The sequence below is a fragment of the Equus asinus genome, chromosome 30 (genome assembly GCF_041296235.1).
Source record: "Equus asinus isolate D_3611 breed Donkey chromosome 30, EquAss-T2T_v2, whole genome shotgun sequence".
NCBI classification, from domain to species: Eukaryota; Metazoa; Chordata; class Mammalia; order Perissodactyla; family Equidae; genus Equus; species Equus asinus.
In genome coordinates this window covers 6,094,933-6,121,155 of record NC_091819.1, presented here as the reverse complement: position 1 = coordinate 6,121,155, position 26,223 = coordinate 6,094,933, and positions in this window count along the sequence as shown.

Below are 26,223 nucleotides of genomic sequence, written 5' to 3'. Positions count from 1 at the left end.
GAAACTGCTTAGGACTAATTGGGGCCCCCAGATATTAATGCTGGCACATGCGCCTTCTCCAAGCTTCATGGGGAGGGAGCAGGAGTGTGGAGGAGGCCGGCGTTGACTTTGCCTGTGTCAGAAGTTGTGCTGGCACGTGTGACTGTGTACGCGTGTTGGACAGTGTGCCGATGAGGGATTCGAGCCTTGAGGAGATGAGAGCCTTTGTCAAGCTCTGTCAGCAGCCAGTGGCAGTGGCTTCTTGTTTTAATGTTTTGCTAATCACAAGTAAAGCTTGGTGTTGGGTAGGACTTGTGATTCATGTCAGTCTTTTTGACAGTTTACTTATTCATGCTAATACAGAGGTTTTACTGTAAATGTAAGAGGAACCCTCCAGAAGGCAGTTACAGTAAACGAAGGTCCGTATCTACATTGGCCCCAGACATTTTTCAAAATATAGATGCACAGGTAGTCCACAATAAGCCCACTGAATTAGAACATTGGTGGTGTGATGATGTGACAAGGCGTACGTATTCTGGTTAACTTCCCCTCAATGACACTGTTAAATGCTCAGTTAGGATTATGGCTTTCAAGATGTCAAGAGATGGAGGATTCAACTTCAGCAGTCAAATATAGCACATTAAAACAATAGTGGGTTCTGGGGCCGGCCAAGTGGTGCAGCAGTTAAGTTCACATGTTCTGCTTCGGGGGCCTGGGGACCGCTGGCCTAGATCCTGGGTACAGACATGGCACCGCTTGTCAAGCCATGCTATGGCAGGCATCCCACATATAAAGTAGAGGAAGATAACCACGGATGTTAGCTCAGGGCCAGTCTTCCTCAGCAAGAAGAGGAGGATTGGCAGCAGATGTTAGCTCAGGGCTGATCTTCCTCAAAAAAAAAATAAATAAATAATGGTTTCTATTATTTTATTTGCAAACTTTTTGGTTTTTTAAAATAGTAGTACATGATGTTAGTGAGCTTTAGTGAGTGTACGGAGCACTTGATTTCATAAGTGGTAATGTGAGTTTACACAATTATCGTAGAAGATATGACATTATGCATCAAAATGCTTGAACTGTTTATATAACACTTGGACTCACTAATTTTACTTTGGCAAATACATTAGAAGGATTTGATCATGGATGCAATGCTAAACTGTTTTTCAATAATAGCACAATGGTATTTAAAGTTTCTATGCTTTAGTGAAGGTAACCCTCTTTCCTAGACTATCCGTAATTCCTTCCCATTATAGCAATAAGAGCAGATATTGCATTTTCTTACCTTTGTAATCTGGTTGTAATTCCTTGGGACATAATAATTCCTGAACGAATAAAATAAAAGCTCCATCTGACTCCCTAGATGAGGAAGCTGACATGTCACATTCATTTACACATTTTCTTCCTCAGAGATTTATCATGTATATTTTATTTTTGAATTAAAAAATAGGCTTCCTGTTTTTACAAAGGAATCCCTGCACTGATGTTTGAAATAACCTAGTATTTATATTTCCTCTTTTGCATATGTTGCCTGTACAAAATTAGACCTGAGAATAAATTCTCCTGGTAAATGGAAGCGTGCATATGTCACATGCTAAGCTTGTGTTCCTCTCCAAGCAATCACTGAATTAAGCCAACGCTTTGATTATTTGTTTTTAATTATCCTGGTTGATATACTGTCAACAACCTCCTGCCTCTCTGAAATGGCATAGTGACTTCATTTGGGTTTTAACTTAGAAGTTAAAATTTCCTGAAATTACTTAGGGATTAATTAGTTAGTGTTTTTGTAATTAGAAAATTGCTGTTGATTTTTTGTGCATAGTGTAGGAAAGCTCCTAGCTGCCTGTGGCCACATCCAGGATGGTGATGGACTTAGATTTACCCAAAAGAGTGCAGTTAGGGTATGTATATGCCTTCTTGATGGTTTGCCAGTTTGTGAGCAATGAGACAAAAAAAAGGATGGGAATCAAGTAGCTCTGCCAAATCTTCTGCTTTAATAATTTTTTTATATCCAGTCTAAATGCTTATTTGAATAACGTTTGTTGACATTTTCAAATGAAAGTAAAACTGTATAATTTAGCAAGCATTTATCAAACTCTTACATTTTGTGCTAAAATAAGAAATAGTCCTTAAACACAAGCACACACACACAACTATCTCAAAGAGTTGAGGGCTGGCTGACATGTTACCTAAGGTTGAATGTCATTTTTATGGCATTTCTGCTTTAAGCAGAAATTGATCAATGGGCAAAATTTCACCGGACGTAGTTTTCAACTCTATGGAAGAAAAATGTCCCAACATGCAAAGCTGTAGAGAAAGAAAATGTGCATTATGGTGTAGTGACCACTTCTGATTGGAAATTTGCTTAATAAATGTATCTTTTAATGACTGCATCTTTCACTCTTTGTAGTGTATAGCTTTGTGTTTTGATAAATGTGGTATGGTCATTTTTGTCATTTTTTAGCCATTGTAATATGTGTGTAGTGGTTTATTACTGTAGTTATAATTTGCATTCCACTAAGGACTAATGAAGTTGAGCATCTTTTCATGTCCTTATCTGCTGTTCATAGATCTTCTTTGGCGGAGCTTTTATTCAAACATTTTGCCCACGTTTTTGTTAGATTGTTTTCTTTTGTTGAATTTTGAGGGTTAAGTATTCTGCATACAAGTCCTTTCTCAGATACGTGGTTTAAAAATATTTTCTGCCAGTCTATTCCTTGTTCTTTTCATTCTCTTAACAATGGATTTCACAGAGCCAAAGTTTTCATTTTAATAAAGCCTAATTTATCATTTTTTTCTTGGATAGTGCTTTAGTTGGTATACCTAAAATCTCTTTGTCTAACCCAAAGTCACAAAGATTTTTCTCCCATGTGTTCTACTAGAAATTTTATAAATTTGTTTTATATTTAGGTCTGTGATCCAATTTTAGTTAATTTTTTAATAAATTTGAGGTTCATTTTTTTTAGCATACAGATACTCCATTTTTATAGCACCATTTTCTTCTTCAATTTTTGGTTTTCATTTTGGGAAAGATAAGCCCTGAGCTAACATCCGCCACCAATCCTCCTCTTTTTGCTTAGGAAGATTGGCCCCGAGCTAACATCCGTGCCCGTCTTCCTCTACTTTATATGTGGGACACCTGCCACAACACGGCTTGATAAGTGGTGTGTAGGTCCACACCCAGGATCCAAAATGACAAACCCTGGGCCAACAAAGCAGAGCATGTGAACTAAACCACTATACCACTGGGCTGGCCCCAGCACCATTTTGTGTGTGTGTGTGTATGTGTGTGTGAGGATATTGGCCCTGAGCTAACATCTGTTGCCAATCTTCCTCTTTTTGCTTGAGGAAGACTGTCACTGAGCCAACATCTCCTCCAATCTTCCTCTATTTTATGTGGGGTGCTGTCATAGCGTGGCTTGACCAGCAATGCTAAGTCTGCACCCAGCGTACAAACCCATGAACCTCGGGCTGCCAAAGCAGAGCACACAAACAACCACTACACCACTGGGCCAGCTGCCTACAGCACCATTTTGTAAAAAGCTAATTCTTACTCCACTTGCCTGTACACTTTGGTTAAAAATCAGCTGGCTACATTTCTGTGGGTCTATTTTTGGACTCTCTACACTGTTCCATTGATATATGTATGTATCCTTTGACAATCCCCCACTGACTGACTGTATGATTACTGTCACTTCAGAGTAGGTCTTAAATCAGGTAGTGTGGATCTTCCAACTTTTCTTTTTCAAAAAAAATTATTTTGATTATTCTCATCCCTTTTCCTTTCCATATAAATTTTAGAATTAGCTTGTTGTGGTCTATAAAAAAATCTTCTATATTTCATTAGAATTTCTCTGAATCTATAGATTTATTTAAGGATAACTTGTCAGTTATCTTATTAATATAGAGTCAGTGCATGAACATAGCATATCTCTCCATTAAATAAACAGAGTTCTTTGATTTCTTTCATCAGAGTTTTGTAGTTTTTGGTGTACAGATACTATACATATGTAGCTCAATTTGTGCCTACTTACTCCACTTTTTTGGTGCTATAATAAATGATACTGTTACTTTAATGTCAAATTACAAATGTTCATTGCTAGTGTGTAGAAATATGATTGAATTTTATATCTTGCAACATTACTTATTTCTTATTTACTTAGCTCTGCGAGTTTTTCTATAGATTATTTTGCATTTTCTATGTAAATAATCATGTCAACTGAAAATATGCAGTTTTATTTCTTCCTTTGTATTCTATATGCCTTTTATTTTTCTTTGTGTCATATTTCATTGGTTATGTTTCAGCATGATATTTTATAGGAGTGCTGAGGTGGACACCCTTACTTTGTTCCTGATCTTATGGAGAAAATATTCACTCTTTCACCATTAATTAAATTATTTGTAAGGTTTTTTGTTTCACTTTTCTTTTCTATGTAGATGCCCTTTATTAGGTTAAGGAAGTTTTCCTCTGTACGTAGATGGTTGTGAGTATTTATCGCAAAGGTATATTGAGTTTTGTCAAATATGTTTTCTGCATCTATTGAGATGATAATATAATTCTTCTTCTGTAGCTTGTTAATTTGGTGACAGTGCTAACCAATTTTTCAGTGTTGAACCAGCCTTGCATTCCTGGGGTAAACCCTCAATCTTAGCCAAAATGAGTCAAAGATTTTATGGAAAAAATTATCCCAAAATAGAGAGAAGAATCAAGGACCTACCCAAATTTGAATAGTTGTAATCATGGACAGTATAACCAAGGAAGGAAAAAAAAATTCTTTAAATAAGAAGATCTGAAAGGACAACCAGAAGAAAAGTCTCATTTCCAATCACTTTTTAAATTTTACTTAATCAACTTTTTTCCAGTGTGTATGTCTTCTAAGTCTATGTACGAGTTAAGACCATGCTAGCTACTTTCATATGTTTCTTCAAGCACACACACACAGTCCTAAAATGTATAATGTTTCAAAATATGACAGGCATTTATTTTATTTCCTTATAAAATTCAGACTGCTGTTTCTTTCCAGCCGTCATATCTCTCCTGATTGATGATATAATGACTCAGTCTCCAACATGGGGCTCTGCCATACTCAATACTTGGCTTCCAGGGTCGTTATGCCTTTCAACAGCATGCTGGCAAAGAGAAACGGCATGGAGGATCACATGTGGAGGTCTTTACGGCATAAGCTTGGGAGCACCAGACATTCTGCCCTCTACATCCCAATGGATGGCACTTAGTCACATGACCACTCCTCACTGCAAATTAAGCTGGGCTGTGTGATTTAATTGTATGCCTAGGATGAAGAGCTTTCTGGTCTCTCTACTAGCTACCAATGATTTTATGGTTGATCTTGAATATTAATATTCTAATAACCAAGTGTACAAAAACATAACTTGAATATTTTGGGTTTTGTCTTTAAAAGCTACATCCTGTAAACACATATATTAGTAGAGTTAAAATTAATATAAAGTAATTCTTCAATTCTTCACATGAAATTCTGTATAGTATTTGAATCAATATTAACATATCTATGGCTATATATCTATATATATTTATAAATTGCTTGTCTTATGAAAATGCTTAAATTTTTCTTCATAATAAAATGTAGCTTTAAAAACTAACATAGAAGATGGCCTTTTTTACACATTTAAACATTTTTTTATCAGATGTGAGGGTACAAAAAATATACATACACATTTAGTATGTGTCATATATGTAATTATAGCAGTCCGTATAAAACACTCATATGTATGCATGATTATTTTTACTGAGTGTTGTAATTTTTGGAAATACATTTTGAAAGGTAATATAATTTGTCATAAAATATAATTCTGAGATTTTATTATATTTTTATATAATAATCAATGAGCTCATAATGTATTCAACCAACTGTATGTTCACATACAGTTTTACTAAGTTTTAACTATTAGCATGAGTTTAGTTATTTAAGTAACACAGAAAACGCTTCCCCACTTTTCTTCAAAGTCCTTTGAGTCCTTCAACCCCAATGTTATACTAAGAAAGAACTAGAGAAAGTACAAAAGGCAAGAATGAGTGGAAATACGGCTTAGTGATCAAATTTAGTAAATTAGAAAAATTGACCTCAGAAAAAGATTTAAATATTGTGAATAATTGAGATATTGCTCATATTAATATAAGATAAATTACATTACAGAAACTTATGTTTAGTGGTGCCAAGAAATTCTTTTTTAAATTATAACTTCAAATAAAATATTTGGCATCTCAGATAAGCCTAAAGTATTTACATACAGTGCTCTTAGGAAAAGAAATAGAATAGCATCATTTTCAAATGACATATCACACAAGATTGGATATTAATGTGTTTCAGAATGCCTCAAAATGGTATCAAATACAGCACTGCTACAGTAAAAATGATATGTTCACAAGCATCCTATTTGTGCTTCATAATAGAATAATGCTTACACTTAGATTTGGATTTTATTACATTGGTGTTTTATTTACACTTTGAGTTATAACATTAATAACACTAGGCTAAATCAAGTTTAGCCTAATTTCATTTTTCACAAACTTTGCTTTTATGCATATTTGCATAATTTCTAGCAAACAGTAATCATAGTAATTCAGCTCTCTATAACCTCCTCTAACCATGTCATTCATAATTGCAGAAAACAGAAATTAACCTTTCTAGAAGCTCACTAGCATAATATTGCTTGCTGTCATTGAAAAGGTAACAGGTGTGGTGGTGGGCAGCAATCATTCGTCAACCCAAGTAAACCACAATGGCGGTATCAAGAAGAAAATTATGCATATGTAAAAGTAATGCTTCTCAGTGCTATTTTTAGCACTCTGCACCAGGAGAATGATAATGAGAGCTAAATCACTTCTGAATTTCCAAATGATCTTTTTCTTACAGTAGAGTGTTTTTTAGATTCTTTTTTGGATTTTGTGAGTTCAAAATTAGACACATAGAGGTGCTTAATAAATTGTAAATGAGATGAATGTAAACTAAAGATTAGTCCTAATTCGCTAATATTGTATTCTTTCACATGACGAATTTATTAACTTTTTATAAATGTAAGAGTTTCCAGCATTTATGTTACTTAGCTGTTTAGCAACTCATTAGGATCCCTTCTCTCTTTTATACACTTGTTTAAGTTCCTTAGTAAATGACATGTCAAAAATATTCTGCTCTTCATTGTGACTGACTCAAACTTACAATTTGATTTTGAGGCACGAAGCTGCCCTAGCAATGTGAACTTCAAAAAGTAAATTAATCTCCCTTGACTTTTAATTTCTTTCTCTGTTAAAAAAGGAAATAGTAACCACTCTATTTATTTTAAATTATCATTGTACGGGTTGATGATATTATGTGTATAAAATCACTAAGTCAATTTTAAAGTACAATGTGTCATTAAAATATTATCGTTACTTCATATAGTTTGAGGAAAATTAAACCCCGCTAAATTGAGTCAGTCAATGTTGAGGAGAAAATATGTAAGTCATCAATTGAAGAATCCAAAAGTTGAACTCCAATTGGGTTTGCATTTTTCTGGATATGTCCAAAACCTGATAAATCAAAAGAGTATCAAATAGCAGAATAATCTAGTTAAATGCAGAATCCCCCTCTCTAACCCTTCTGCTTGGCAAAGGATTAGGTTAAGGATAAGCAGTATCACATTTAATAAAACGAAAATGTCTGAGGCAGGCATATGAGCCCCAGGATAAGGAGGGAGAAGAACATAGCCGTGTCCTCCTCTGCCATAGACCGAAAAACAGCAAGAACTTGGACTTTCACACAGACTGCTTTATGGCCCAAGACTGTATTCATAATTTCTAAGCCAATACTGCCCAACTTCTCAGCATCTATGAATCCATTAAATGATATTCAGCAAAATTTCTGTGGTAGAATAAAGATGGCCACAAAGTCTTTGCTGCTTCTCCCATTAAGAGGCAGATTCTAGTTCCACTCGCATTGAATCTGAACTGGCTCTAGAGACTTACTCGACTGATTGAATGTAGTGGAAATGACATTCTGGAACTGGCAAGGCTAGGTCATAAGACGTCTGCTGGCTTTCACCAGAACAACTTGCAACACTCATTCCTGGAACACTCAGCTGCCAGGTAAAAGACTGATTGCCTTGTTGAAAAGTTTCTGAGACTACCTGGAGAGTGTGAGTCCAGCTGAACTCCGCCTTCCAGCCGTTCCTCTCAAGATGCCAGCAATGACCATCTTGGAAACTCCAGAACAGGTAGCTGCCATCTGAATAACACTGAGTGACCCATGTTGATATCAGGTAAAATAGAAAAATGGACCAGCTGATCCTTGCCTGAATTTCTGACCCACAAAACCATGAGATAAACTAAAATGTTTGTTGCTTTAGGCCACAAAGTTTTAAGGATGCTTTTAAGCAGAACACATGGAGACTAAAAATTTTAGGAAAACTAAGAAAAAGATTCTTTACCACTTTTATAATAAAACATCATATATGTCAGTAATAATAATAGTCACATGTCATTAAGAAGGTGAATATTACAGATAATTTTGAATACGTGAATTAATCCTGGGCTAAGAAATATGGAGAGATTTCTCATTGAAGGTCACTTTCATTTGAATACCAGATGCCAACCAGATCTCAACCTGAGAGACTTGTAGCCCATGATTTTAACGTCCCCTGAAAAAGAATGGTTTATGTTCTGTCGGGTCATTTCCTGTGGGTTTTATGCTTAATAATTCTACAGTAGTTTCTTCATATGATGAGTGAAAAACGAATTCAACAGTTGTGGAAAAAGGGCCATATAATCAAACCATTAGAACCAATTATTTGAAACCCTCATATTTTTCCCTCAACTTTAAAAATAATGATATTTTGTTCCTGACTTGATAGGTTTCATTTGTGCTCCTAGAAAACAGGTATATTCATTACTTCCTGTAAAAATCATGCAAATAATATTTTGAAAAACACTGTCTCCAAAAATTTATAGATGGGAATATCTTTGACAAGTACTGGTGGAGGGATTCAAAATTGAAACCCTAACATGTAAATCAACAAAAATATGTTCCTGGTAATCAGGACCCTACAGTAAATAGACTATGCAGGTTGGCTAAACATACCATTCCTTTCAACTCAACTGCTTTTAAAAGAAATGGAATGTCTTTTTGACACAGAGGACATGGATATAACTCTTATAAAGACATTTCATGTTTTTCTTAAAATAAAAAAGACAAGTCTTTTTAAAAACATAAGCCACAAAATTTTCATCTTAAAATAGTCAAAATTACGTAAAATACACACACAAAATCACTTTGGAAAGAAATAATAATGATAATTACAAATACCCAAAGTTAACACTGAACAGGACAACTTTTTCCATGGTATCATTTCGTATAGGCCACAGAGGGCATGACATCAAATGAATCCTTTACCTCTTCTCATCATACACTCTGCAAAATGGAAACTTGCCACATTTTCAAGCAAAAATAATTTTTTTATTTTACTTTAAGATAAGGCAAAGTAACCATTCTGGGTGTTACGATATAATTGTTCTATGAAAACAGCCACAGAATCCTCAAATTCAGGTGCTGAAGATGAAAGAGAAAAAGCAAGATTATCATTATTCAAAAATATAAATAAGTACATATGAACATGTCTTCCTCTATTAAGTAGATTAGACTCTATATCAGTGTGATTAAGAATTTAAGAAAAATTAAGATGTCTCCCCATTTCTATTCAGAAAAAATTTTTTTAATTAAATAAAATTGAAAAGCAGCCTACTTGACATATAATAGCAACTAAAATTACTCCTCTACGTGCCTAAGTTGAGTAAGCTTATTAACACACAAAATAGAAAGGTTATTACTACAGTCTTTACACAAACTGGTGCTATAATAATTTATGTTAAAACTAGAAACATCCTGCTCCAGACGTGCCTTCATAACATGTCTCATCACATGCCTGGCTCTTTCTGGAACATTCTGGAGAGGCTGTGGTTGTAGAGACAGGTGAACTTCCTCCAACATACACAGTTATTATTAGGCATAAAATCCCAGGAATTCAGAGATAATCCAGTCTGCAGTTAACAAACAGTTAACCTGTGTTTCTCAACAAATAAAGATCTGCTTTTGTCACTTCTATTCTTAAAATTATATCAATAAACAATCAGTCTTCAAACCACAGCTTGTCTGAACACATGGCTCATGGTGGCCTTTGTAACATCAATGCTTCTCCTTTTCTATAGGATTATTCTCAAGCGTAGGGGTCAACTCTTGCAACAAGATCCATCCAATAGCTTTTTCTATTCACATGATATGGTCCGGGGTGATCTTAGGCATTTAAAAATTTTCAAAAGGGGACTGCCTTGTGGTTTAGTGCTTAAATTCACATGCTCTGCTTCAGTGGCCCGGGGTTCCCAAGTTCAGATCCTGAGAGCAGACATACACACCGCTCATCAAGCCACGCTGTCGTGGCATCCCATATACAGTAGAGGAAGATTGGCACAGATGTTAGCTCAGGGCAAAGCTTCCTCACACACACAAAAAAATTTGGAAATGCATAAAAGGAGGATTCATTTTTGTGTGTGTTTTTGTTTTTTCCCAGTGATATCAATGAGGAATTAATTTCTCCAAGTTGGAGAATATTCTATTTCTAAACAAGGATTAGGCCGCTGAGGCCACCTAAATGTAGCAACATATGAATATTTATGCTTTGCTTCTTGTCAAAATTATGAAAATAGATTGTTATAAATATTGTGACGTAGAATATTTACATGGTGATGTGGTCGTAGCTAAGTAGATATTAGCATAAGAAATTTGAATTTACAGCCTGTAATCCGGCCAGCACAGCGTCTCAGCCAACAGTGCCTGGGACTGCCTGAGATTTAAAGTTATCTAGGAATGCATTCCTGTCCGCCCAGGTGGTGTCAAAAGAAATATCATCTCTTTTTTGCCAGAAATTGAAGGTGAGCTAGAAAAGTACAGCAGTGTGGCTTTCCTGAGCTTCTTAAGCAGGAACTTGGAAAGAAACTAAATCGTTAACTAAGAAAGCAAAAGACAATGTAGGAATCCCAGTGACAAAGTTCTTTCAGTAAAAACATACTCCATACCAAAAAGAATGGCCAAAATTAAAAAGTGAGACTGCTCATACCGCCAAGTGTGGCAAAGATATATAAATTTATTAAATTATGTGCTTTTAAAATTTTCAAATTGTTATGTCAATATTACCTCAATATATCATGTAAAAATGTATAGCTCTATTTCTGAAAGTTGGCTTGCTTAGCAAAAGTCTACAATTCCTAGCTTTCCTTGTAGCTTGGTGGCGCCACATAACTAGTTCTCACCATGGAACATGGGTAGAAACAATGTGTGCCACTTCTGGAATGGGATTGTTAAATGGCACATGTGCATTTTTCAGTATCTTTCCCCTTCCGCCAGCTGGAAGCAGAAGAGTCTGAGGAACCAGGGTCCCTCTATCCCTTGGACAACCCAAAACACCCACATAGAATTATATGTGACTGAAAAATAAAAATTATTGTGACAAAAAAATAAAATTTATTCTGTTAAACCTTTGAAGCTGAGGGTCTATTTATTATAGCCTTTGGCATTAACATAGCAAATACATGTAACAAAAGAAAAAAGTTACAATTATGTTCATTAAATGCAAATCAACAACTGTATCTTCTTTTAGGTAATGGAAATAGATTGGGCATTAATTGTTGTGCAGCTTTTAAAAACCTAATGTGTATTATAACTTTATATATTGTAATCATCAATTTTACCATCTAACAGAAAAAATAAGACTTGTGTGATAAAGTGGAGTAAAATGTAGATAAACACTAAAGTTTTTCAGGTGTTATGCACTTTAAAAGATGGAATGTAGAAATGAATCAAAGTTCAGTAAAAAAAAATTATTTTCTCATTTCTAAATGTCAAATTGAACTTGCATAGCTCATTTCCACGTCCAATTGTAGTTAAACTAAGCAGCTGTATTAATTATTAATGGAAGTGTAATGGAAGATATCCAGCATATAATAGGATCTCCAAAAAGGAATATTTTGAAAAAGGAGAAAGGTTGATTTTCTAAGACAAATGATTTGATCTTCTCTGCATATGTTTAAGAAACAAAGGAATTTCTGATTTAGGGGAAAATTAAATACACACAGCATAGTATTTTTATATCAGCTTCTGATACCACATAAAAGTCTGTCAGAGAGAAGTCAGTTTAGAGAGAGAACTAACACAACATTTCTGATTCTACTTTTTCTTTAGAAATGGCAGTTAATACTTTAAGTAACGTCTTTTGATATTTTAATACTAAAAGCCTCCAAAGCCTTATTACCACATCAAAATAAATCCTTCACCTTCTTATTCAGATTTGTAAGTCCCAAAAAGATCTTTTCCTGCCTACCTCTTCTACTTCATCACATATGGTTCTTATAATCATTATATTCCAGACACAATATCCTTCTGGACCTGTAACACTCATACTTCAGAAATTCCCGCAATGAACATAGGGCAGATGGTTACTGGTCTCATCAGGGTGATCCTTTTGTAATGTAAATGAATGTGAACTCACTATGTTGTGCACCTGAAACTAATACAATATTTTGTGTCAACCATATTTCAATAAAAAAATTTAAACAAAAAAATAAAAACAATAAAGGGATTAGACTACCTGAAAGAAAAAAAAGAAATTGATGCCAACTTTTCTCTCTACCCAGAATGATGATCAACCAATTTTTGCAAGACTCGATTCACCTTGTCACTGGATGTCACTGTCATTAAATGTCACCTTGTCGGAAGAGTCTCCCTTGATGTCTGACTTCTCATCCAGAAACATCTTATTTTAATTTTCTGCACTTCGCTTATCATAATCTGATATTTAGAATTCATATGGTTAGATATTATCTCTCTATAAAGACAAGCTTCATAAGAGCAGAATGTTTATCTGCTTTGTACACAAAGTGTCAGAGTAGAGTTGCCTGATAGCAATAAACCTGATGGCTCTGTATCCTTCTGCCACCATTTTCCTTTTCTCTGCAAGGAAACCTTCTTGGTCTACACTCTTGCTTCTTCTGGGGGAGGTTTTGACCTGCCCTCTCCTTCCACCCTTTAAACAGCTGGCAGCAAATATACACAGCAAACCTACCCTTTCATCTATTCCCAAGATACTTTAACTATGCATTACGTGAACATAAGCTCCAAAAGTCCAACAGCTGGAACACTAGAGCTTCCTTTGCTATCTTAAAAAAGCATGTCAATGTGGCCTTTTACAAAATTGTAAGCATATTAGGCTCTTGAGGATCCATAGAGCCATCTGACCATTATATTTTCGAATTCCCAGCAATCTTTGCCATTACCGTTTTTCCCATTAATAAAAATTTTTACATAAGATCTGGTATATAGGTTCCCAAATTATATACAGTTAAATAATATTATTTATGTTACTAAAAAATCATCTAGCTTCTGTGTAGTGCATAGAGGATCGGAGAAGGGCAGAAGGAAACTAGGAGGAACAATTACGGTCATATTGGAACAGTCCAGGTGAGGAATGTTAGTACCTTGTATTGGATACATCCAATCGGAAAGAAATGAACCAATTATGCTTAGGTTGCAAAGACAGAGGAGTGAAGTAGAAGTGAGAGAACAAGAGGAATCAAGGATGTTTCTATAATTTTAGACGATCAACTGGGTAAATTGTGGTATCACTTAGAGATAGAGAGTATCAGTGGGATAAATTGCAAAATAGCCACACTTTGCAGTTTCTCCCCTCAAGAGGTGGCATCTATTTCCCAGTTCTTAAGTCTAGATTGGCCATGTGGCTTCTATTTTCAATGAAACATTAGCAAATGCGATACCACAAAGACTTGAGAAGTACTTGCATATTTGAATTTGTTTTCTTACAGAATTTAGAGATTTCCTGAAATCTTGGGAAAAAATCCAGAATACCCTGTACACCTGGAAAGAAGACCAAACTGATAGCCATCCCAGCCAAAGCCTTTACGAATGTCCACTACTGTTGATTTACCAAGTGACAGACATATGAGCCAATATGACTGTAGAAGAATGTACTTTCAGATACACTCTGGATGTTGACAGAATTGGTTCCTCTTGGTTGTAGGATGGAGGGTTCAGCTTTTTGCTAGCTTTGGCTAGAGGTTGCCCTCAACTACTGAAGGTTGCCCACAGTTCCTTTCCATATGGGCTTTCCCAACATGGCTGCTTACTTCACTAAGTCAGCAAGGAGAGGCTCTAAAGCCAATCTGCCAGCAATACTGAATCTTACATAAGGGAACAGAATAGAGGAAGTGACATCATATCATCCTTGCCATATCCTGTCCTTTAGAAGCAAGTCACAGTTCTGACCTACCCTCAGGGTACACCCTCCAGTCTATCCGTCACAAGGTCGTTTGTTACACAGGAGAAGTTAACTGATACAACCAAGTAAGAGGCAGTTACTTTCATGAAGACATAATGATACTGTGCTTAGAAGAGCTGATTCTGTAGCTGGACTGCCTGAATTTATATCCCAGGTCTGCCACTTAGCTGTGTGACATCGGGCAGTTCGTCTAACTTCATCATTAACTGCACAAACAATTGTTCCTTTATCAATGGTTGTAGATTTTTTTTTACGTATGGGGATCTTTCTTAATGACAACAGAACAAGTCACAACCATATTGATACCTTCTGCTCATATCGTAAAGAGAAAAGGAAAATTGAAATAAGATGCACCTTCTGCTCATATCGTAAAGAGAAAAGGAAAATTGAAATAAGATGTTGTATATCTGTCACAACTTTGTACCTAAACACAACTTACCAGTAAGGAAAAATTGAAAAAAAAAATACCTCTCTCAGTGTCAGCACTGTAGAAACAACACAAAGCAAAGTGATGCTAGTGCCCCAGGCAGCTTTCGGTGACAGGGATATTGAAGCCGTTGAAACATTAAGCTATAATTTGGGATTCGGGCTACAGTGATTTTACTGTATTGCATAGTCTGCTAGGATCTCCCACCTGTTTTCACATAAAACTGAAAATAGGAAACCACTGAAACTTAAGGAAGTTTTTATTTAAACTTGTTTCTCATTTGTAACATCTCAAAAGGCAGGATGTAATACCTAAAAGAATAAACATTGCAACGCTAACAAAGTAATTCATTTAAACTTCATTTTCCAGTTTAAAGTAGAAAATATTATCTATAAAGAAAATATTATCTATAAAAAAATATTATCTATAAATCTATCGCATTGCACGGATCATCTGATTTATAATGTATATTACCAATTTGATATGTCTGTTATATTATAATTTAGGCTGAGTATTATGTTGCATGCATTAAAATAACATATAAATGAAGATTATTTTTCTTCCTACATGTTATTTTCAACATTTGAGTAATTCAAAAGTATATTAAAACAAGCTTGACACTTCGCTAACTTAGAGAAATAATTCACTTACCATATATGAACAAAAAATTGTTTTAAGGGGCCGGCCTGGTGGCACAGTGGTTAAATTAGAAAGTTTTGCTTCAGAAGCCCCGGGTTCACCGATTCCAATCCAGGGTGTGGACACCGCACCACTTGGCAAGCCATGCTGTGGTAGGCGTCCCACATGTAAAGTAGAGGAAGATGGGCACGGATGTTAGCTCAGGGCCAGTCTTCCTCAGCAAAAAGAGCTGAGGTAGCAGCAGATGGTAGCTCAGGGTTGATTGGCAGCAGATGGTAGCTCAGGGTTAATCTTCCTCAAAAAAATAAATAAATAAAAAAATTTTAAAAAATTGTTTTAATTTATTAGTGGCAAGTTTATGGCATCATAGCTTTAGAAATACTTGATACCCTGTTAATTTTTGTACATAGATTTCTTACATGTTTCTTGATCTTTTCTAAAGCGAAATATATTCTTTATTGTCGTATGCTACTTGCTGATACACAAAAATGACTTAGTATGCGCTGCCCCACACTCTCTTAAAGGTTCATTGTCATTACTTAAAAATACGTATTCATGAAAAAAATGGTTTCTAATGAAAAATATCTGCAGTTTAACTTTAATTGGACAGAAAAGGTTTGTTATTACTGGGCAAACACACCTTGTTTCAGTCATTTAGTTCACTGCAAACTGGTGAGTTGGAAAAAGTAACTCGTAGAATCATCAGGATGCTAAGATGAAAGACAGAAAGAAAAGCACTGCGTGTTAAGCTTAATGATCTGCACCTGGCTTCAATCACGACTTTCTTCCTAAGCATCAACCATTTTGGAATACAAATGTCAGTGCTTGCACAGCTGGAATACAACGCTATTTTCCATATAGTGCAAAGTCATTAAGAGTACACAAATAGCCCACAATATGATTTTGTAAGATTGAACTATGAAATTTACCAAGGGGTAGGATTGTTTAAAATATGTTTGGTTTGCTCGCAATGACTTTTCTCAAATAGCCTAAAAGTAAATACGGAGCACATCCTTTCATTGCCTGTCTGCAACTGATTTACAAGGAGCCTATAAACAGAAGAGTGATTACCATCTAATGTGGGAGCTGGTGTTGCTGTCCGAAAATAAGCCTCCCTGGGATGCCTGCGAAGGGTAGAAATTCTGCTACCAAGGGAACAGACTTGATTTTCCACTTATCTTTTAATGACTTCCTGCAGGCAAAAACCTGGAGCCAAAATCCTACTGACATCTGTTTGTTGGTATGGGTCTTATTTAGAACCCCAGTACTAGGTAATTATTCATTATTTGTTGGCAGTAGGTCTATGCGGCTCGCAATGTTTTGCAACATTTAAGCTATAATAAATAAATAAATAAACAAAACTCTTCTCCTAAATACTCATTTCTATAGAGCATCAGCAAAACAAACAGTGGAGCTTATAACAATTTATTGCCGGATAGTCACTGCTTAAAGTTCACGTTTGTCATTACCAAACACAAGGGAAGAAAACTGAGCTTTTTCATTTTAAATCAAGTCTGCTATTTTAATGGTCAAGGACACTTCATATTGTAATTTATTCTGTTATGCAACTCATCCTGAGGAGTATTTTATTTTGTCCTTAATATTTATTTTTAAGACATTATGATTTTACAGAAGAATAATGGGTTTTTGACTTAGACAAAGGTGGATTTCAGCCTAGATCTGACCTTAGAGATCTTAGGAAAATCACTTACCCTTTCTGAACCTCTTTACTCATGAATTATATGGAAATAACATTTATCTCATACGGTCATAGGGGAAAATAAGTTAATAGACATAGGGTATGGGGTATATGACATCATTATCTTAATAATGCTTTATTTTCTCCCTAAACTCCTCCACGACTTGCTTTGAAGTATTTAAGCACAAATAAATGCTGACGAAATGATGTTCAGCGTTGAAAGACAACCCAAGTTGATAAAATTTAAAGCTAGTGATGTGGGCCAACTCCATGACAGAAATTTTAGTTAGGCACTCATAATTGTGAGAAGGCTCTATATATGGACCATGCCTTTGGGGGCTAAAGAATGTTCCCCAAGATATCAGGACCTAATCCTTAGGACCTATGAATATTACCTAATATGACAAAAATATGTGACTAACTTAATGATTTTGAGATGGGGAGACTATCTTGGATTATGTAGGTGGGTCGTAAATGTTATCACATGTGTCCACATAAGAGTAAAGGAGAAGGAACCTTAACACGGAAGAGACAACCCACAAAAACACACAATGGAGACGATGATTTGTGTCTACGGAGGCAGACGTTCGAGTTATATGGCTGCAAGTCAGGAAGCCTGGCACCACCAGCAGCTGAAAGAAGGAGGAAACTGATTCTCCCCTGGAAACTCCAGAGGGAGTATGGCCCTACTGACACCTTCATTTTGGTCAGGTGATGCTGATTTGGGACTTCCGGCACCCAGAACAGTGAGAGAGTATAGTTCGTTGTTTTTTAACATCATCAAGCTTGTGGTTATTCATTACAACCATCTCTGATGCTAATACAGTGTTCTTTATTGTTTGTAGATAAGTGGGATTGACTAACAAATGATCCATGACAAACACTAGGAGTACAACCCAAGTGCCAGGGGACCACGAGGGAGTAACTATTGAGTCATAAATCATCATAACTGTGGTATTTGGATGGGCATTGAAGGTTGTATAGAGGTCACAGGACCGACAAAGAATGAGAAAAGAACATTCCAAATGTATTAACATGCATGAAGGCAAAAAGATGGTTAAAAAAGTCAGATAAGCACTAGTTAGTGTTGCTTTTTTTCTTGCATATGAACTTCTTCACTGAGATGGAGGAACTGTGAGGGGAGAAGTTTAATTCTGAGACTAAGTAGTAAAGGACAAAGTGTAAACGGCTCCTTGGAATGAAGTGAGATTCTTGCATAAATAAGTGTGTGAGCAAATGGAAATACAAGACACTAAAGAAATACAGTGGATAGATGTTCTTCCCTGGAATATATGAACCATATGTGCTACAGAGACATCTTGATAATTCTCTTTCTGTAATAATATGTCTGCCCCAAAAAGAGGAAAGTGACTAGTCTGGTCTAAGACACACTGTAGGGTATGAAGTGGAGTAGGGTGCAGGCTGGTATAGTGTACAGAGAGTCCAAGTATGATGGATAACGGAGGCTCAGAAAGAAAACAAAGTAGATAGATTGAAGAGAGACACATCCCTTAGCAAGATCTGGTTGAGTCTCACCCTCTCATTAGTCAAAGGAAATTGAAGGATCATCACAACCACATTATTTTTATTTATTTGTTTATTTATTTATTTATCTTTTTAGGAAGATTAGCCCTGAGCTAACATCTGCCACCAAGCCTCCTCTTTTTTTGCTGAGGAGGCTTGTCCGTGAGCTAACATCTGTACCCATATTACTCTATTTCACATATGGGATGTTGCCACAGCATGGTTTGATAAGCAGCGCATAGGTTGGTGCCCAGAATCTGAATCAGTGAACCCTGGGCCACCGAAACAGAGTGCACAAACTTAACTGCTATGCCACTGGCCTGGTCCCACAACCACAATAATATTTTTAGATGTGTTTGTCAACAGTAGTATTTTTTTTTTTTTAGAGAGCACATTTTCTTTTTGTTTTAAGATTTTATTTTTTTCCTTTTTCTCCCCAAAGCCCCCTGGTACATAGCTGTATATCCTTCGTTGTGGGTCCTTCTAGTTGTGGCATGTGGGACACCGCCTCAGCGTGGTTTGATGAGCAGTGCCATGTCCGCACCCAGGATTCGAACCAATGAAACACTGGGCCACCTGCAGCGGAGCGCGCGAACTTAACCACTCGGCCACGGGGCCAGCCCCAACAGTAGTATTTTTGATGGTATTGCTACGTGGTGAGTGTGAATGGGTCATCATATTTAATTAACTGTTGAGTATATTATATTTATTTAATTGCTTTGTGTGTGGTTTCTGTATCTGAGGTGAATATTTGTATTGCTTTTCCCTGAGTTAAAATATTCATTTAGGTATTTTTATGGAGAACAATATTTCCAAGGGAATAAGACAGAAAAATTCATAGCCAATATTTTGAATCCCAGCATATGCCAATTAGGTAGGTATTACCTATTTAATAAAAATGGTTCAACCACTTTTATTTCTTTCTAATTTTGAAGAAGTTTACTCATGCAGAGGGAAGAATATCTACAAAGATATTGAGACATGAATAGCCACAGATTTGGGGAAAAGTAGAAAAAGACCTCAGTGTTTAGAATATTGGGTCTATGGCCAGAGTAACTGTAGGAAAGACTCAACAGGTGATTTTCAGGAATATTGCGAAGATCTTATGTGGTGAGATAAAGAGTTGAGAGGCAATGTAGATAGGAGGAATTAAAGAAGAAAAACCAGAGCAGAGCGTACGGCAGAAATAACTAAGACTAGGAAGTGATTTTAGACAGGAGAAAATCCCGGCTTGAACTAAAGTAATAGCAATGCCACAGGAAGGAGCCTTAATATTCAGTACAGAGGGCTCATTTTGAGAAGCCTGTGCAGTAACAATTCCTCCCTTTTTTCCCTCAACGTACTATTTGATCTGATTATTACAATAGTACTTAGAGCTCCAGGTTTGACTATGTCAAGTATTTATAACGCTATTGAGTTTATATCTAACATTGAATACGCAGCAATATACAAGTGAACAGAGCTGTAAGTGATAATCTATATAAAGAAATAAAACTAAAAGCTTTTGAATCTCTCATAGAAGTATTTAAGGTTGTCTAAAACAAAAGTATATATATTTCAGATAATATCATCTCCTCTAAAAGTCAGCAGAGACATCAAATACTGCATTTCATTATAAACCAGTCCAAGTTAAAATAAAAACTCTGTCACTTAAAAAATCAATCAGGCTGATAAATATATAAGTGGGAAGAGTTACTCAAATTTTTGTGACTATTAACTCATGTCCAGGGAATAGAGTTTTGTGTAAAGAAAAGTATTAAAACGAAGCTTGATTATTGACCTAGAACAATAATAACAAACAAAAATGTGTTTTTTCCCAAAATAGCAGTGTTTTATAGCATGAGGTTAATTTTTCTGATTTTTAAAACATTCTGTTGATTCATTCACTTATTTTATTTTTTTTAAAGATTGACGCTGAGCTAATGTCTGTTGCCAGTCTTTTCGTTTTATTCCTTCTCCCCAAAGCCCCCCAGTGCACAGTTATATATTATAGTTGTAGGTCCTTCTAGTTCAGCTGTGTGGGACTCCACCTCAGCATGGCTTGATGAGTGATGCTTAGGTGTGCAGCAAGGATCCGAACTGGCGGAACCCTGGGCCGTCAAAATGGAGCGTGCCAACTTAACCACTTGGCCACTGGACTGGCCCTTCAGTTGATTTACTGAAATACATGGCGTACACAGTAGCTGGAGAAAAGCTCATTAAAACTAGATGAGACTACTAGCAATTACAGTAACAGGCAGGAAAAGCAACTGGCTTTGGAAGTCAAAATTCTTGCCTAAAAGATGCTACGTGTAAGCTATTTGAATAAACTATTGAGACAAAGGAATTTAAAATTCATTTTTCACTTGCTGCAAAATAGTAGATGGAAGAAGTTGTATTTATTGGTTTTCGATAATAATAAATTGCTTTACCCTGATGGAAAAGTAATTTGAGTGCCTCAGTCAATAAAAAAGTTTGGAGTTGATTTTTCAGTTTAAAATAAGATTTGTATAACTATATAAGTATATTTTTACACAAACTTTAAAAATAATATGTTGAAATTAGATTAGTAGTTTCTATATTAGTGATTTTTATACTTTTAAAAATATGATAGTCTTTAAATATTTTCAATGTTATCCTATGATTATATTAAAATATGAAAGAGTCCATGAACTAGATCAAGGCTAAATCAGGATTAGAAGCTGTTTTAACTTTTCAAGTTTAGTTTTACTGTTCAAGAAGCTAACAATTTTCTAGTGACAGTGAAGATTATATTATTGGTTTTAACAGCTTACTTTAAATACAAACATTAGAGGATAATGTCATATATTAGAGATGAAGGTTTCACACTGAAATGACATTCATGAAAGAGAAAGATCAACATCCCTATGCGTTTCTGTGGCTTAGCTGTGTTTGCTTCAAACCAAGCATCTCTCTTGTCCCCTCCAACCTTACAACATCCTCTTACTTGTTGTTGTAGGTTATTCTTCTCAGATTACTCTTCTACTTGCACATGACACACCATGTCTGCTCAATCTCTGGCTTTGCATTGAGCCTTCTGTTCAGAAACTGATCCCTATTTGATTATGCTCCATCATTTGTTGTTACTGTTGTCTTATGCCCCAATTTTACAGGGGGAGAGGAGAAACTCTAGTGATATTGATCAAAATATAAAATTAGCATGTATAGGAACAAATACAGAGAAGAAATTCCAGATCTAAAACTGATATCAGATAGATAGTGTTGTGGCTTGTAATACAATATTAACCTATTTAAGTAATACTGAATACTACATGTTTTTATCTTTTCTCCATATCAAAAAAATGGGTACAACAACATACAACAAACATGATGCAAAAAACTGATAAGGATTGCTAGGAAAAAAATCCCAAGATAAAGTTTAAAGTAAGTGGTTTATTCCATAAGTGAATACAGACCATAATTATAAGAAATTTTTTTTGATCACTTCTGCTTAATCCTCCCCAGAGAACAGGGCAAACTGTTATAGTCAGCTTTGTATTTCTTTAGCAAAATAATTAACCTTAAAAAGGCTTTTAGTTTTATTGGTATGGCATGGTTTAACACTTAGAAGAATTAAGTAATATTTTTCGACGTTGATTTCCTACTATCTGTGAAAGTGCATGGATTTTACTTGTCTGTAATTATCAGCAAGTGGAATCTTCTAAATAGAAAAATGATTTGTTTAACATGCACACAATACCTTTCTACAAAGGTGTATAGAGTTAAGCTGTAATTATAAACTTATCAATGACATTGGTTCTCTTGCCCCCAAAGTGATGGTATTAGAAGGTAGGGCTGTTGGACGATGATTAGATCATGAGAGTGGAGCCCTCATGAATGGGATTAGTGGCCTTATAGAGGAGACCCCAGGGAGCTCGCTCCCACTTCCACCTTACGAAGACGCAATGAGAAGACAGCATCTAGGAACCAGGAACTAGGGTTTCACCAGACACTGAATCTGCTGTCACCTTGACCTTGGGCTTCCCAGCCTCCAGGACTGTGAGAAATTAATGTTTATTGCTTAAGCCACCCACTTCATGATATTTTTATTATAGCATCCTGAACTAAGACAAATTATATAGATTATGTATAATCTATAGGCTAACACTTTATGTAAATTATATACAATTATGTATCTTTCTCCTCTGTGATTTACGGGGAAAAGATCTTCTCAAACAAGGTCTTCCTGAAATTGGATTCTAACAGATCCATTTTATATTTTATAGGGTTAAAGTTATTATTACCACATTCTAGATGATAGCCCTGCCTTTCAATGACTCTCTGTCTGATTTCACTTCCTATCCCTCTCCCCTTATCTCAGTCTGCTTTTCTTAGTGTTTCATAAACACTCTCAACGAAAGGTCATTGAACATAGTTTTCTTCCCTACTGAAAGTTTGGGTTGTCTTTTACTTCAGCTGATGGTTGTTAAAAAACAAAACAGCTTCATCTGAGACAAGATACTGTATGTCTGGCCAACTCCTTATTGTGGGATAATTTAAAGCAATCTAGACAAGTTTTCTGGAGGTTCGTTAGCGAGGTCACAGTCAATGCTGACAGTAGAGGTAGTTGCAGAGCACTCTTGTGTTCCGGAAAATTTACAAGAAAAAATAGGAAGACATTCTTCTGGTCGTAACAGAGGGAGGTGTCAACTTGATAGATTTCTCAGATGCAGTAAAATATCTAATCAGATATTCCTAGTCAGATGGTGGAAAGGCACAGTCAGTTTGAAACTCAGAGAGTACTTGGAAGAAAAGAAAATGCTTGGGAAATTTCATTGTACAGAAGGATCATAGGTTGAGAGAAAAGTAAGTTAACTGAATCTGATTCCTGCAAAAAGATATTTAAAAGATAAAGAATAGAGAACTTGTAAAGACAGCATGGGAAAGGAGCCTTTCGTAAATTCAGGAAATTGTAGCAGATCACTAATTTGTATCAAAATATAAACTAAAGCACAAAAGGAATATAATGGGTATATAACATTATTTTTCCCCACATTGCGCATTTTTTTCATTTTTTCCTTTATTCAAGAAATACTGCTAAGTATTAGAGATACAAGAATTAATAGAATAGAGACACGGTCTTGAGAAACTCAAAGTCTAGAGACCTGAGATTCTCAGAGATCTGGAGATAGAGATTAAATGCTGCTTTAAGACCTTGTACTGACTCCTTCATAAAGACTAAAATGTTAAGTCGTCACATTTTACCCCATAAGTGCAATAAAGAGATCAAGCATAGCATTATCAACACTCGATCCTCTGCCCTTGGAATCTGTCCTTGGACACACAGCTGAAAGCCAGAAGCTCCACCACTTCAAAAGCTTTAGTAAAACCTGGGTAAACAAAGCTGTATGATTTTCTCCACCATCGCTTTCTTGCTTCCTACTCTGCTCTCAATCTCCTTTCTGTGCTGAGACGTGCCAGGCACATTCTCATCACCAGGCGTTTGGATTTGCTCTTTCCTCTGCTTGCAAAGTCCTTCTCCTAGATATCTGCATGACTCATGTCTTACCTCCTCCACGTATGTTCTCACGTGTCTGCTTTTCACTTAGTTCTTCCTTTTGTACACTATTCAAAATTACAACTCCCCATCCTGGCAGCCCACCCCTCGGTCCTTGTTATTTTTCTCAAAAGTAGTTATCACCATCAAACATCTTATACATTTACTTTTTATTTTGTTTATTGTCTATCTCCCTTCACTAAAATGTAAACTCCATGAAGACGGAGATTCTACCTATTTTGTTCAATGTGATATTTCTGTACCCAGAATAGTACCTGGCACATAGTAGGCATTCAGTGAATATCTGTGGAGGGAAAGAAGGGAAATAAGGATTTTCTGTTGAAGTCCTATTAGAATGACAAAGGAGTAACTTGTTTACATGCCCAAGAGCAGTGAAGTTTCGTAATAGTTTTGGTGGGTGAATGTGAGTGTATGGAGTTGAGAAACAGACCCTTCAGTGTTCTCTGTCTAGTCTGGACTGGATGGCCTGAAAAAGTGTCACTAATGCTCAGGAACAATGAAACAGGTGCTCAAACATCCGCTCCATTTTGCATGTGCCTTTGGAATTCAGTGGTAAGAACTCAAACCTAACCATTGTCCTTGCAAACATACATCTACACCTGGTTCTTGCTGATGGAGCTAGAGGGTAGAAGGTAGAAATGAAGATGATGGTAAAAGAGAAGAGACCATTTGAGGACACAGAGAAGGAAGCCATCTGCGAGTCAAGGAGAGAGATCTCACCGGAAACCAATCCTGAGGGCACCTTGTTCTTGGACTCTGGCCTCCAGAATGGTGAGAACATGCGTTTGCGTTGCTGAAGCCACCCAGTGTTGAAGCCCCGAGAGGGGCAGGATGGCAGGGCAGTGGAGACGACAGAGTTGGCTGGTAATATTTCTGATAAAAAGGCTCCTCAAGGAAGTGATTTCTTCAAATGTCACCCACAACAGTGTGTCTGTCGGACACCCTTCAGTTTTCAGCATTTCAAAAATAACGAAGTATCTCTTTAAATTTTTGAATAATTTATACATGTTCTATGTTCTATTTAATGCCTTTCATGTAAGTTTCAATGTTAATCCATGAGTTAAATTCACTGACTGTAAGAAATAAGCTCCACAAGGTAGGGTCATTTTTGCCCTGTGCAGCAAATTATATCTAGTACTTAACAGTTTATATCACATAATTCATAGTTCCCCAATGAATATTTTTTAATATAAGGGAATATTAGAGCATGGGTAATTTAAGATTCCTAAAGGCTTTGAAAAAAATATTAGATCAACATTCTTGTAAAAATATAGTTTATAATTTTTGCACTAAATAAATATCATGCCTTAAAAAATGTTAAAATAATGTATCCTAAGGTACTAATCAATATGAACCATCCTTCATGGTATATATCCCATAACACACAATGCATATCTTAATGATCTGTATTTCTTCCAGCAATTTGTTCTAAATTGTATTTTGAATAAAAACCTAGCTTCAAAGAACAGTGGTCAGTTAAATAACTCCTGAAAGTCTTAAAGATCTCAATTTATATTTTGCCTTATGTTAGGTAAATAAATACAGGTAGATATTTAAAACTTCATGCAGAAAAAAATAATTTTTCTGACATATGTTAAATCAGTGAATGAATCTGAAGCAGTTCATTTCATTCTGCTACAAGTTGAAGGAAACCAAATTGGCATAAACAGTAATTACATTTAAGGCAATGTTCTACAACGCACGTTCAGCTTCTGAGGAATAAGCAGCTGCTTGTAAAATGTGACAATCTCGTCCTCTTAAGAGAGGAGCAGAAAATCTCTTGAAAAGCAGAAAATCACATGAATGGAAGAAGTTAAAAGATCTATGGAGGGATAATAAACTTTAATTTGAACAAGCAAAAACAATATGACACTGGTTGCTGGATGAATGTTATAGAACATTAGCATTTCCATTAATTTCTTCTTACAAATTTTCAGATTTAACACAAATCATTCAAATATTTTAGAAACCGTAAACTCTATATTTTATCCTTTCTGGCATCAAACGTAATCTCAGAATACACAATATTCAACATAAAATCTGAAACTATCTCTAACACAGCTCAATCGGTCATGCTCACAAGTATTT